Raw genomic sequence first — 15220 nt, forward strand, 5'->3', positions numbered from 1 at the left:
ACTAGATGGAGACAAGTTGAGATAGGTCTCGCTGACGTGACCTGGTGAAATAGAGATGCAGCAGACAGAGATGCACTGTAATTTGTGAACTCCGGTAAACTTTGGAAATCTCTGCTTACTTCTGTATTGCCTTTCAAGAGGAAGTTTTTTTACTTCTCAGATCTTGGACAGTCCTTTTTTGACTATACTCATCAGTGGGGCCTTTTTTTTTTTTTTTTTTTTAGCGCCAGAGCCTCTCTCTCCTACATAAATAAAAAAAAAAAAAATCACGGAGCCTAACAATGATGATGCTGATGATGATGTCACGAGTTTATGTTACAACTTAGTCTTCTTTTTTTCCCCCCGTACAGCACGACGAAGATCTCAGTGGTGACCATCTTCTATCCCACCATGAACTTCGCGTCTATCAAGGAGTGGAGGATGGATCTGCTGGATCTTCTGAGTAAGTGGAAAGCATGCTGTTATGGGGATGTCTTGCTTCTCTCTCTATTACTACTACTACTACTACTACTACTACCACTACTACTACTGCTACTACTACTACAGGTGACACCGGGAGCTACATGGGCTTGTTTTTGGGATGCAGCCTCATCACCTTGACGGAGTTCAGCATCGCCACTATTCGCTTCTGTCTGTGGGTCTGGTATCGCTTCTGTGCCTGGCTCCGTCCCAGCCCACACCAACCTCAGTCCACGACGCACAGAATCAAGGTCTCCATCAGGCCCGTCTCTCCTCACTGATTCAAGCTGTTCAGGTGGCGTGGTGATGAGTGGGAAGTGGTGGTGTTGTACATGGTTGTGTTGTTGTTCGTGGTTTTGTTTTGGTGTTTGTGATTTTGAGTTGGTGTTTGTGACATTGTGTTGCTGTTCGCGGTTTAGTGTTAGTGTTCGTGTTTTTTGTACTGGTGTTTCGTGGTTTTGTGTTGGTGTTCGTGATTTCAGTTTGTGTTTTTGTTCTTGGTTTTGTGGTAGTGCTAGTGCTCGTGGTTTTGATTTACTGTTCGTGGTTTTGTGTTACTGTTTCTTAGTGATTTGGTGTTGCTATCGTTATTTTCATGTTAATGCTTGTGATTTTGTGTTGCTGTCCGTGGTTTGTCGTGGGTTTGTGTTAGGGTTGTTTCCCAGCGTGTGCGTTACAGTGAAGGCTGGTGGTGTCATGTGGCCAGGAAGGGAGGGATTGGTTGTCACCCTCACGTACTACTGCATAAAAGCGAAAGGGAGACAGTACTAGCAGGCAATGTTGTTTTCAGACCTCTGGCGGTGGTTTTAGACAGAAAATCCATAACGTATTAGGTGTCCTGCGACTGCCACTTTGTACTTTAAATGATGTGTATTAGGTATTTTACATCATGAAAGTTTTAGATGTTGGCGTATATTTTTAAACGAGGAATGTTCGAATATATAGTACGTGGTCTTGTGTTGTCAGATGCTCTTCGTTTGTGAAAATATTAATGCAATATCAACTTTTTATGGGTTGACAAAATTACCTCTCTTTCACATTTCTGTTGTTCTTTCCATTTTTGTATGAGGAATAATTGCAGGCTACACGATTCCTTTCTCTGAAGCACGGAATACGAGTAATCTGATGAAATAAATGTTTAAATAAATGTTGACCAAATTTGTTCTCGTTTCCTTTGTCATCACAGGAGCTATCGTGCAAATAATGCCAGAGACGTAAATAAAGCAGTAACCCCATAAGAAAAAAATCGTTTTCTTTTAACTTTATCAAATATGCCTGTTCTGTTGTTAGTCGAGTTGTCCGCAGGAGTTAACTGTAAACTCATCCGTAACGAAGCGTGACCATTACCTATCACTTCATATTTGTGCACTGCATGTTTACCTGCCACTTTACATTCCATTACTATATTAATTATTTTCATGAGGATCGTGTAGTTTTTTTTTTTTCTTTTTTGAAGACTAAATTATTACAGCTGCTAAACAAAACTTAACTGAAAAACATGTACCGTTATAACCACTCTTGCTACTATTACTACTACAATCGTTGCTGTTGTTGATGTTGCTACTACTTTACTACCACTACTACTATTACTACTACTCAAATAAAAATAATATTGGCCATAATGATAAAAAAAATAGCATTGACAGTAAAATCCGCCAGAGAGAGAGAGAGAGAGAGAGAGAGAGAGAGAGAGAGAGAGAGAGAGAGAGAGAGAGAGAGAGAGAGAGAGTATAAACAAATAGCTAAATAACAACAATAACAATAATATCAAAGTAAATAAAACACCAGCAAGAGGAAGGAAAATAAATAGTGGAAAGTCAAAAGTCGGAACGAACCAGAAGTGAGGACGATTTGAACCCAATGGCCATCAAGGGAGGAGCCCAATGTCTCGCAGACCATAGCGCCGGTCACGCCAGGGAGGGAGGTAGAGAGGGAAGGAAATGGTGGGCAGGAAGAGGGTGGAGAAATGGGAGAAAATGGAAGTGGAAAATAGGAGTTGGGCGAGAATGAGAAGGAAAGTAAATAGATGAAAATGAGGAGGAGGAGGAGGAGGAGGAGGAGGAGGGAGGAGGAGGGGGAGGAGGAGGGGGAATATAAGAGGATGTTAATTTCTGTGTTAATATTTTTATGTATATTGTTGGCTTGCTCTTATCTATTTCTCTCAGTTGATTGCTCTCTCTCTCTCTCTCTCTCTCTCTCTCTCTCTCTCTCTCTCTCTCTCTCTCTCTCTCTCTCTCTCTCTCTCTCAACGTTTCATTTCTGTACTAAAACTCGTGCTTTAGTAAATGTTCTCCTGATGATTTTACTGCCGGCTACATTATGTAATTTCATGAAAAAGAGAGCATCTAAATTTTCTATTTCATTTCCCGTAGTTTCCTATCCTGAAGCAACGCATCAATCAACGCCTCCACCAGCTCTTCCAAACGGCCGCTGCCACCACCAAAACGCAACATCATTCCCACCGCCACCACCACCACCACCACCGCCACAACACAGTTTAAAAGGCCAGCATACATCACCACCCCGCACCACCACAACACCATTCCCACCACCACCACCACCACAACACAGTTTAAAAGGCCAGCACACATCACCAACCCCACACCACCACAACACCATTCCCACCACCAGCACACGTCACCAACACCAAACACCACCACCACGTCCACCACCACCATCACTTCAACAGTACAGCACTATCTCTTCTACTCTAGCCAGCACAGACCACCATCATCGCCACCTCCACCACCAACACTACTGCTACAGCATCATCGCCATTCTTTCCGCCTCACAACTCCACTCCACTCTTTTCCACGCCGCACTAACAGCCACATTCATTACATTACCTCGAGTTCACGCCGGCCACTAATCCTGCCAGGCCTTGTAACACACACACACACACACACACACACACACACACACACACACACACACACACACACACGAACGATTCTCATGACCTTCCTCTCCTCACAAACAATGCATTTATGAATTTCCTTTTAACACAAGCATATTAAGATACCTCAACGACTTTTCCCCACAAACTTTATTTTCTCTCATCATTCCAACTTAGTAATACAAATAAACTCTCCTGAAACAAGCGACACTATAAACACGAGCAGGAAAACCCATTGCGTTATCACAACATCACGATTGGATAAGTCTGACCATTCATCTCAATTACTAATCAAGGAAATGGGTCAGGGCGTTATTTGGTGTCTGGCTGTCCGTCCCGCGAGCCACTAAAGGAGAGACTGGTCAGCTAAACCTCACAAGTAACCTCAGAACTAAACCCTCATGTCTGGCCAAACCTTCCTCTCCCTCCCTTCACTCCCTCTCTCTCCTCCCACTCTTGCATGCCCATTCGGATCTCATCTCCATCGTTCACTCCTCCGGGAAAGAGCTAGTGATATGCAAAAATAAATGGAAAGTGTGAAAGCAAGTGAAACACAGTCATTGATCTCTCTGTTCTTCGTCACGAGTGAAAATAGCTATGAAGAATATAACAAAAAAAAGAAAAACTGCTTCTTCACCGGTTTTGTATTTCAATATGTATTATTTTTTCCTGAATAACCTTTGGGAGTTGTCATAAAGCTCACACACACACACACACACACACACACACACACACACACACACACACACACACACACACACACACACACACACGCCTTCAGGCTCTACACCATGAATATTTTATAATTAACTGGTACGTAAATGAAAAGAAAATAGTAATTCCTAAAAATACTCGTATAAGAATAGTCATAATCCAGAAGTTTTATTCAGCCATGTGTGTGTGTGTGTGTGTGTGTGTGTGTGTGTGTGTGTGTGTGTGTGTGTGTGTGTGTGTGTGTGTGTGTGTGTGTGTGTGTGTCCAGCTGTCCATCTGTCGGTAAATGGTTTAGTCGCCCCTCACTGGACGTAGTTTGAGGGCCAAGTGGCGTTGTGCTTCTGAGCTCTGTTTCCTATTATGAAGAGGGGAGCTAGATCTCTCTCTCTCTGCCCCTCTCTCCCTCTCTCTCTGTCCAACACTCACACATCTGATCTACTAGCAAACACATTTTCATTTGCCATTTTCCTTCATTACCTCAAAGCACAAGCTATCGTTTCCACTCATGCCTCCCTCCGTGCCTTGCGTTCTTGTCCTCCACTCAGACACGACGTGTGCCCCTCATGCTGTTGAGTATTATCAGGTTTAATACCTAATTGTTCCCTAATGGCGCGTGTCTGCCAGTACAGGTGGAGGGACGGTAGTGGTGAATGTGATGGTGCATACCTGTCACAGATCTCGTCCTAAGTTTCAAAGGCAGGAGAAAGGACGCATCAGATTTGAAAGTATTAAGGAGGGTTGTTGACAGTGACATCACCATCAGCCACTGGTTCTGAGTACGTGACTGATGCTGATGTCAGGAGTGGATGAGGGAGGGGATGACAAGGGTGTGTGTGTGTGTGTGTGTGTGTGTGTGTGTGTGTGAGAGAGAGAGAGAGAGAGAGAGAGAGAGAGAGAGAGAGGGTGAGGGAGTGGATGGGAGAAAGGGAATGAAAGTGTAAGTTTACATTATACGTAAGTTTTTGGGATGATTTTGTCTCTCATGGAATATAAAAGTGGGATGGGAGGGAAAAGATGAGAAAGTGTTGAGAAGAGAGGGAAGAGTGAGTGAGTTTACATTGCAATAAGGTTTTCAAATGATTCCGTGTCTCATGGAATCGAAAAGTGAAGCTGATAGGGGTGAAACTTGATTATTCAGTGTAACTTTTGTTCTTCTCTGATAAACTGAGTCTCTCTCTCTCTCTCTCTCTCTCTCTCTCTCTCTCTCTCTCTCTCTCTCTCTCTCTCTCTCTCTCTCTCTCTCTCTCATACACCCCCCCACGGGACGCCTGTAGAAGAAACTTAGAACATAACTAAAAGAAAGACTTCCCTTCGCTGACCGTTCCTATAAAATCGATCATTAACCACAGAGCCTCCTTTGGTCCCTCCTTCCCCTCCCTTTCCTTCCTCAAGACCCGCGTTCCCATGAAATATTCCTAGCCATCACTAGCTGAACACCCTCCACTACCACCACCACCACCACCACCGCTAAGACACAAGTTCCCGAGACACACCGGAGTGACCTTAGGAAGTTGGAAGACAAGTGCCTCTCGTGACCTTATCAGAAGTAGTGGCAGGGAGGGAAGTGACAGAATGGGACGTGGCAGTAGTTGCGGCTGACGGAGGAGGAGGGGGCGGTTCAGAGAGAGAGAGAGAGAGAGAGAGAGAGAGAGAGAGAGAGAGAGAGAGAGAGAGAGAGAGAGAGAGAGAGAGTGGGGGTAATGAGGCGAGTCGGCCCTTGAGAACCTATATCGAAAACGTATGTTACGCTAAGAGGTTCAAACGAGGACTGTGATATACTGACGGCAGCGATGACGGAGAGAGAGAGAGAGAGAGAGAGAGAGAGAGAGAGAGAGAGAGAGAGAGAGAGAGAGAGAGAGAGAGAGAGAGAGAGAGAGGAGGGAAAGGGAGAGGGGGCGAGATGTATGAGGGCAAAAGGCGTTTATCAAGCCACACTCCCTCCTCTGTCTTCCCTCTCCCTCCTGACTCTCCTTCCTTCTTACTTTCCTCTTACTTCCTTCGTTCACCGACAGGATCGCTGAAGATATTTCGGTATGTGTGTGTGTGTGTGTGTGTGTGTGTGTGTGTGTGTGTGTGTGTGTGTGTGTGTGTGTGTGTGTGTGTGTGTGTGAAGAGGAGAAAGAGCCATAGAATAAGTAATAAGAAAATAACTTTTACACTAACTCCTTTCATAGATAATGGGATAAAAGGTCGTCAAGAAAGACCCCTCCTCTCTCTCTCTCTCTCTCTCTCTCTCTCTCTCTCTCTCTCTCTCTCTCTCTCTCTCTCTCTCATACAGCAGCAGCGGGAGGAATGCAAGGGCGTGGAGAGAGGGAAGGAAGGCGCCGCGTTGCTCTGAAAGACTCGCATTCTTCTCGCGGCTTCTGATCAGTTTCTGTGTAAAATATCTGTTCATAAGCGACGGAGAGAGAGAGAGAGAGAGAGAGAGAGAGAGAGAGAGAGAGAGAGAGAGAGAGAGAGAGAGAGAGAGAGGGAGAGGGAGAGAGATCGCATATAATTTATTCCTATGGTCTAAACTATGTATTCTGCGCTTGATTAAGTCTGGAGATTAAATATAATGTGTGTGTATATGAGAGAGAGAGAGAGAGAGAGAGAGAGAGAGAGAGAGAGAGAGAGAGAGAGAGAGAGAGAGAGAGAGAGAGAGAGAGAGAGAGAGAGATCGTCGAGTTGGAATTTCTTCACTCATTATTCACCTTTTTTTTTTTTTCATTCTTGTTGACCGACTGGATTTTCTTTTGCTAATTTCCACCCCGTCCTCTTCTTTTCCTTTTCTTCCTCTTCAGCGTCCTCCTCCTCCTCCTCCTCCTCCTTTTCTTCTTTCCCTCCTTATATTTTTATCCCTCTTTCTTTCCTTTCCTCTTATTGTCCTCCTTCCAATCCCTTTACTTTCATAATAATAAATAAAAAAAAATGTAAAAAACTGTGAATTTTCTCTTTTCATTCCACGCTGCGATCCTGTTTCCCTCATACACACACACACACACACACACACACACACACACACACACACAAAGACAATCACAACACGCACGTGACAAAAGAATAAAAAAAAAAAAAAACACAACTTTGAAGCTGAATAAACATGAAGGGGAAGAGAAGAATGCAATAAATACCAGGCACAGGGAAGAAAAGGGAGTAAAAATTGGAGAAATGAACTGGCCGACCCCATATATCAAAGTGGTGGTGGTGGTGGTGGTTGTGAGGGATGGTGGTGGTGGTGGAGCGGTTAAGAGTGAATGACGGGTTGAGGAAATTGTGGTGGTGGTGATGGTGGTGGTGGTTTTGATAGTGATGGTGGATGGTGGTAGTGAATGATGGTAATGAGCGGTGGTGAGAGAAATGGTGATCACAGGGAGGTGCTAAATAGTAGTAGTGGTGATGAATTATAACGATATTGATAATTAGTGACGGGACCTAATTATGAAAGTGCATGATAATGAAAGTAACAACAGCAGTGGTGACGATGATAACAGTGATGATGGTGAACAATAACACAAATGAAATAATGATGGCAACATGATAACAATGCTAACAACAACAGTGATGAGCAGAGGTACCAGTAATGATAACACACGGTAGCAATGAGAGGTAAGACTACGTGGTGGTGATGAGTGGTGATGAAGGTACGCTGTGGTGTTGGTGGTGGTGGTGGTGGTGGTGGAGTGGTGGTGTTGGTGGCGGCCGGGAGACGGAAGGCAGCTCACGCACGAATGAGCAAGGGTGTCTGATATTTGCATTGTAATATCCGTAGGTCAGAAGCGTGTGGAGGCGGTGCGTGTACGTGTGTGTGTGTGTGTGTGTGTGTGTGTGTGTGTGTGTGTGTGTGTGTGTGTGTGTGTTGGATCTTTTACATTAGTGTTTCTCTTTCCCCTCCTCTCTCTCTCCTCCTCCTTTCTCCACGCCATCCTTCTCTTCTACCTCTTTCTCGTCATCCTCCTCCTCTTTTTCTCTCCCTTTTAGCAATTCAATATCACCTCTTCGTTCCCTCTTCCTCCTCTCTTGATATTGGAACTCTCCTTCAAGTTTTCCCTTCTCGCTTTCCCTCTCCCTCCGTTCATTAGTTCTCTCTCTCTCTCTCTCTCTCTCTCTCTCTCTCTCTCTCTCTCTCTCTCTCTCTCTCTCTCTCTCTCTCTCTCTCACACACATAACTTACTATATATTTCTTCATTTTACTTAATATATTTATTCTCTAACGTTTCCATGCATAACTTTATTTTCCCTCACCACGCCAAAAATACTCCTTTGCTAACAATTCCCCTGTCCTCTTTGCTTCCTTATGCCCATACATGCTCTCCCCTCATCCCCTCCTTCTCTATCCTTGCATTCCTTCACTCATCCCAATCACCTACTAGCCTCCACATCCTACCCCTTTCATAAACTTTTCCTTTGTCCCTTTCCCTTCTTTATTTACACCTACGTTTTCTACATCTCTCATTTACCTTTCTACTCCCAGATTCCATCGCTCATTTTATCTCTCAATGTCCCCTTTCTTAACCCCATTTTTATTCCTCTTCCTTATTTATTTGCACCTGCGGACGCTTTATTACATGCTTCCCTATTCCAGTATTCCTGCGTCCCTTCATCCACCCCTTTTCTCTCAGCCTCCCTTCCTTGCACGGTGAGGCACGGCGAGGCAACGCTGGAACCTCAATAACGCCTCGCTGCCTCATTTATAAAGCTGACGAGGTGATCGCCGCTGTGACGCAATACTGGGGCTGAGGGATCACGCCCACAGAAGCCAAGTTAGTGTGTGTGTGTGTGTGTGTGTGTGTGTGTGTGTGTGTGGAAGAGTTATTAAGGCAAGCAGTCTATGGTTTATCCTTCATTTCAGTGGTCAGGGAAGCAGGAGAGGGGAGAGTAAGAGAGAAGAGCAAGGGGGAGACAGCTAAGGGCGTCGTCCTTTGTAACAGCCCAGATTGCGGTGTGCCTCCTCCCCTCTGTCCCTCCGCAGGCGTGTGAGGTGAGGGGAAGGGCATCATTTGCGTCTCAGAGGGGACAAGAGGGGACACAGGGGGAGGTTAATAGATTCTGGGGAGTGGTGAAGGGGAGAGAGGGAGTGAGGGGAGGAGAGGGGGAGTAGATAGGCCCTGCAGATAGTGAGCTATTATGTCTGTGTGTGTGTGTGTGTGTGTGTGTGTGTGTGTGTGTGTGTGTGGAGATGTAATGGGTTTGCATTTATGTATCTCTCTCCTCTTTAACTCCCGCCTTCATAAATCATCTGTGTGGTTATTGTTTTCTGTGCCTCTCTCTCTCTCTCTCTCTCTCTCTCTCCTCTCTCTCTCTCTCTCTCTCTCTCTCTCTTCCATTTTTCTCCATGTCTCTCTCAAAATTCTGGATCCATTATATGACCATTTGCTCTTGTGCTGGATACACGATCGGTCCCGTGTCCTGCAGCCCAGACACTCGCTTTTCCTTTGTTTCTCCTTCCTTCCACCCCTCCACCCCGCCCTCCCTCCCTCCGTCATCCATCAGGGGCAGCTCATCACCACACAACTCCGCGAGGGTGATGACGGAAGCGGCGGCAGGAGAGAAGAGAGGGGGAGGGGAGAAGAGAAGGGTGATGAAGTGTATGTCTCTACCTGACGGGTCTATTTGAGGTGATGAATTACTCTCTGTACGGTGGTGGTGGCGGTTGTGGTAGTGGTAGTGGTGGTGGTAGTGGTGATGGTGGTGGTGGTGGTGGAGGGAGTAGTTATTGCTATAGTAGTAGTAGTAGTGGGCAAGGCATTCTCTCTCTCCATCTCTCTCTTTCTCTGTAGATGCGCCTTTCTCTCTCTCTCTCTCTCTCTCTCTCTCTCTCTCTCTCTCTCTCTCTCTCTCTCTCTCTAACACGTGTACGTAGGATCGAACACCACAAAGCTGCCCCACAACTGCCTCTGTTTCCCTCCGATACGCCGACCCTTTCCTGCGTTCCTACTCTTATTTGCTGAATTACTACTACTTACTCCGCCGCCCACCGAGAACTGGCGTTTTATAGCTTCCTGCAAAATGTTACGCCTCTTACTCAATATCCTCCTCCTCTTCCTCTTGCTCCTCCTCCTCCTACTCCCACTATTATTGTTATTTGATGTAAAGGTATCTATGTTCCTTCTCTCCTCTTCTTTCTACTACTACTACTACTACTACTACTACTACTGGTATTACTGCTATTATTTCACGTCAGGGTTACTATGCCAAGTATGGTCCTTCTCCTCAGAGTAGAAATAGTAGTAGTAGTAGTAGTAGTAGTAGTAGTAGTAGTAGTAGTCCAACCCAGTGTCCCTTTCCGCACATGAAAAACGTCTGGTTCACAAACATTAAAACTCAGCCCCATAACACGCAAGATCTACTCCACCATCCCTTGCAGACTTCGAAGGTCCTTTTTACACCCATTTTCACGACAGTAGCAGTTTCACCATAAAGAACCAATAGCGATATCCCGCCCGCACAGAGAGAGGGGGAGAGAGCGGGAGAGCAGAGCAGAGAGGCGGAGAATGAGGACTCAGAACAGGAGTAGAGTTGCAACATACAAAACATTTTTATAGTTTACAGTTGATTGCTCCTTGAAAATCACCTCAATACGATGTAAAGTAACACGGGGGTCTATTCTGTACTCAATCCGCATTCCGGTCAAGTATCTATTTTCTAGCCTGTTATAATAAGCGCATTCCAGTTTACGCTAGAAGCTTATATTTGTTTTGTTGCTCGTGGATTCCAGTCTGTTACGCAATTTTTCCCACTCCAATACGCTTTCCCAGCCCGTTATACGTGGATGGCAGGCCGTTTCGCGTGGATTCCAGCCTGTTACCCACATGTTCCAGCCTCCTTCACGCCAATTCCAGCCTGTTACACGCGTCATTCTAACCTGTTACACGTCCCTAGTTAGTTACCGCTGATGGACACTATTAATCTATTGCACATTCTGTTACTTGTCGCTGTTTAATAGAATTTTAAGGAAAACTGTCATGAGCAAAGAGAGTGTGGGTTTTGTTCACGATATAATTTGAGAACCAGAGTAAAGACAAAGGTCACTTCGTCCACAACACATTACTGGTACATTCATAATAAGACAAATTGCCTGACAGGAGGATATGCTTGTGAAGGAGAAAAAAAATTGGCATGCATATTGATAAGAGAGAGAGAGAGAGAGAGAGAGAGAGAGAGAGAGAGAGAGAGAGAGAGAGAGAGAGAGAGAGAGAGAGAGAGATACAATTAAGGAAAAACAATTACTTACATCAGCAGTAGCCAGTCACTTTCCACAGGTTCCTCCATATGGGTGGGGCTGGACGGGGCTGGACTGGGCTGCACGGGGCTTGACGTGGGGAGCTAGACTGGGATAGGTGAGGGAAAAAGGTAAGAAAAAATAAAACAATAGAAATGTCACTTCGTATGCATATTGAAGAGTAAAAGGTGAAGTGTTTCTTACGTTTGTTTTTTGCTTTAAAAAGGATTTGTGAAAATTATAGCATTGCTATTCTTTGATGCAGCGAGATAAAAAGGAGAAAAAAAACCTGATTTCTAGACAAAAAGTAATTAGTTTGTACTTATGTAACAATGACGATGATTACTTGAGAAAAAAGGAGGAGGAATGCAAATAATCGGAACAATAAAAATACTTACAAAGAATATCAAAAGGACATATACATCTTTTTGTATAGCACACAGTATCTAATGACATGTATTAAGTTTTAATATGTGAATAGTGTTGGATGAACTTTGGTCTTGCTTTTTCGTTAGCCCAGTGAAATAAATTAATAGAGAATAAGATCAATAATTCTGAGTAATTACTAACAAAACCGTATCTAGAAAATATGTATTCTTAATTATTTCAGACGGTCATCTCCAGTTGATCTCGCTGAAATTCACACGCTATCAGTTTGGAAGACGATGGAAAAACATGCTGAACTCACTAACTTTTTTGCCATAAAGTGGGGAAATTAGGAAAAGTTTTCTCTGTAAAAGTTTGACCTTTTTCTTATAATTTTTCACTTTCTTCTCAGCTTAAACCTTGTGTGTGTGTGTGTGTGTGTGTGTGTGTGTGTGTGTGTGTGTGTGTGTGTGTGTGTCTGGAATCTCGCCAACCACGGCCTCGTCTGGCGGTGCCCGGCGTCCTTCCCAGTGTTGATGAATGCATGGTAGGGCTTGTCTCGGACAAGCGCACCCGTGTTCTTCCGACATGGTGGACGGCGGCTACCTCTCATACACACACACACCACACACACACACACACACCACACACACACAAAAGAGACAGAAAACACAGACAGACACAAACCACGCACAATCACCACTTGCAACAAAAAATGTCATTAAAAAAAATATATATATATGACTAGGATACACACACACACACACACACACACACACACAGACAGACACACACACACAATGCACACCCACACGCCACCACCACATCACCCAATACTACAATAATGAAATCCTGCCCCGCATACTAATGGCTCCTGATAATGACGTGGAGTCCTGTGGAGCATCACACACGCACACACACACACACACACACACACATTGCAGCATCCAAAGTTCAAACCACCACAGGGGAAAATTAGTATGATGATTGCGCTATTTTTGTAAACCACTCCTGCCTGACCTTGTGACCTTCACCAGCACCCGCCCCCACGACCTGCACACCAGACTTACATTACGTATATTTTACCCCTGAAAGAAGACTAAAATTAAATGAGGGAAAAGGATGTAGGAAAACCAAACACCGTGTAATTACAAAAATATCGTAGTTATTATTTCTAACATGTATGTACATTCACTTCTCACACTCTTGAGTAGCAATGTTGAAAATGTTGCAAGGACACAATCGTAATGCAGGCACAACAAAATGAGATATGTCTTATAAATCACGCCGGTGCACCTCTATATATACCTTAGTATCCTCCCCCTCCAGCGGTCTCCGGCGCCTCCTTCATTGGTCAAGCGTGGGAGAGGACTTTACCTATGAACTCCTGATTACTGAGGAAAAATAACGCTGACGATACGTGTACCTTGATCTAGCACAAAACGAACTATCGCAGTCTACCCTTAGCAGACCCTCACGGGTATATACGCAGCTATTCCCTCTCTTGACTCCTTCACCTGCCAGTGCACGACGCGGGACAGACAGCAGCCTGGCCCTCGCACCCCACCTGGCGAGAGAGAGAGAGAGAGAGAGAGGAGAGAGAGAGCGAGAGAGAGAGAGAGAGAGAGAGAGAGGAGAGAGAGAGAGAGAGAGAGAGAGAGAGAGAGAGAGACAGAATGAAGAGCACTCTATACCTTCAGTGACTCCGTACATGACTTTACATACCAGCGTTCAATACCTGTGAACGAGAGAGACTTGGACGGCTGGAATAGGGGCGGGGCTCGTGGGGGTGGAGGTGCAAAGTATGTGGTGACTATGCTTTCTTTAAGGCAAGACACAAACTGTTCATCCCAAGTGTTTTCTCTCCCAACAAGGCACAAGGTCCTCGGCAGCAGCGGCGCCACAGTAAACGATGGAATTATTTGTAATTATTAATTTGGATTTTTTTTTTTTTACTTAAAGCCCGGCCCCGACCAGCACGCAGGAGTCTCTCTCTCTCTCTCTCTCTCTCTCTCTCTCCTCTCTCTCTCTCTCTCTCTCTCTCTCTCTCTCTCCCTCTAGATGGTTAGATATACGCATGAATATGCTACTAGAAACTCTGAAAATGCACACTAGTTAATGAAGTTTTCGCGCAGTAAGTGTTTCGTCAATATTAAGGTCATTGCAACCCAACCGAACCATCGCGCGGCCGAGTGACAAAGGTCCACAAGGAGGAAACGAAGTCAAGAACCTCGTGTGGGGGGTGATGACCTGCCGGGCTGTGTGGCGCCCGCAGCACTCCTCACGCCCCCCTCCCCTTCCACGAGGGGCATGCAAACGCCCCCTAGCACACGCTTGGCATAAGTCATCCAGTCAATTCGAGGGGACGCAGCCCCCGGGTAAAGCACTGAGGTCCCGCACAGCCACGGGGGCCGCGTGGGGCAGATGGGATGTGTTGCGGAAGAAGTATTTTCCTTTTGTATGTGCATGACTATTTACTTATATAGTATATGTATATATCCATTTTCTTCGCAATAGATGATTATACCTACATAACGAAAATAATGAGGTTAGTAGTTTACTGTTGGGAACAACGGCCGCCACAAGCAGCGTTCAGTTCATCTCATTCACAACTGAGTTATTCTTTATGTAAAAAAGAATGAGCAGCGAACACTGAAGGCCAATAATCGGGGTAATACTGAGGGCATGCAAAGCATACACTAGTTACTTTATTGTTGCACGGGTGTGTGTGTGTGTGTGTGTATGTATGTGTGTGTGTGTAACAGGTGGCGTGTACGTGGGTGGGTTCATTTCCAGCAAGAGGTGACCCACAGTAGTGCTGGAGGGGGTGACGTTTACTTAAGACGTACGTGGGGGCTGGGGGATGGGGGCGGTCTCGAGCACCAAGGGGGAGGGGGGGGGAGAGGCTGACCGCCACCCCCAAAACACAAACAGACAGAAAGACAGACAGACAGACAGACAGACGAACAGACAGACATACAGACAGCCGACCGACAAGGCACAGGGGGAGGAAGGGCGAACAGGATGATAATTAAAGTGAGAGACGAGGCGAAGCAGTGATAAAAAAAGGTGAGGTGAAGGAGGTGATGAAGAATATAATTTACATTGGTCCGAAGGGAATCGACAAAAGAGGCTTGAGAAGATGAACATTTGTTATGAGGTGAAGCGTCGCCCGGGGCTCGGCCTCCGCCATGCAGGGCGAGTGCGCGCCTTGAGAGGCGTGGCCCTGCGGGGGTCGAGGGGAAGAGTAAAGCTGTGCCACGTTGAAGGATGCGCGAGACAAAGTGTTAAGGCTCTTGGGCCCTCCAGCCGCGGTCATCGTTCAGTAAGGTAAACTTTATCACAGAAAACATTAAGTTATCATAACCTTCGTATGTTCATGTTATCATTACACTAGTCCACCGCGGCGTTACGGCGTCCGCTCTACGTCAACGAGTGACTCGCTTTTAGGAAACATCTATATTATGTACAGTCTAACGTCTGCCTATTGCCCTTATACACTGTGTTAGTGAAGGAAGTGCAAAAAAACAAAAAAATAAAAATAAAAAGGGACCCGGACGCCCCAGCATCGGATGCGCCTTCAG

Source organism: Scylla paramamosain, chromosome 8 (genome assembly GCF_035594125.1).
Source record: "Scylla paramamosain isolate STU-SP2022 chromosome 8, ASM3559412v1, whole genome shotgun sequence".
Taxonomy (NCBI): domain Eukaryota; kingdom Metazoa; phylum Arthropoda; class Malacostraca; order Decapoda; family Portunidae; genus Scylla; species Scylla paramamosain.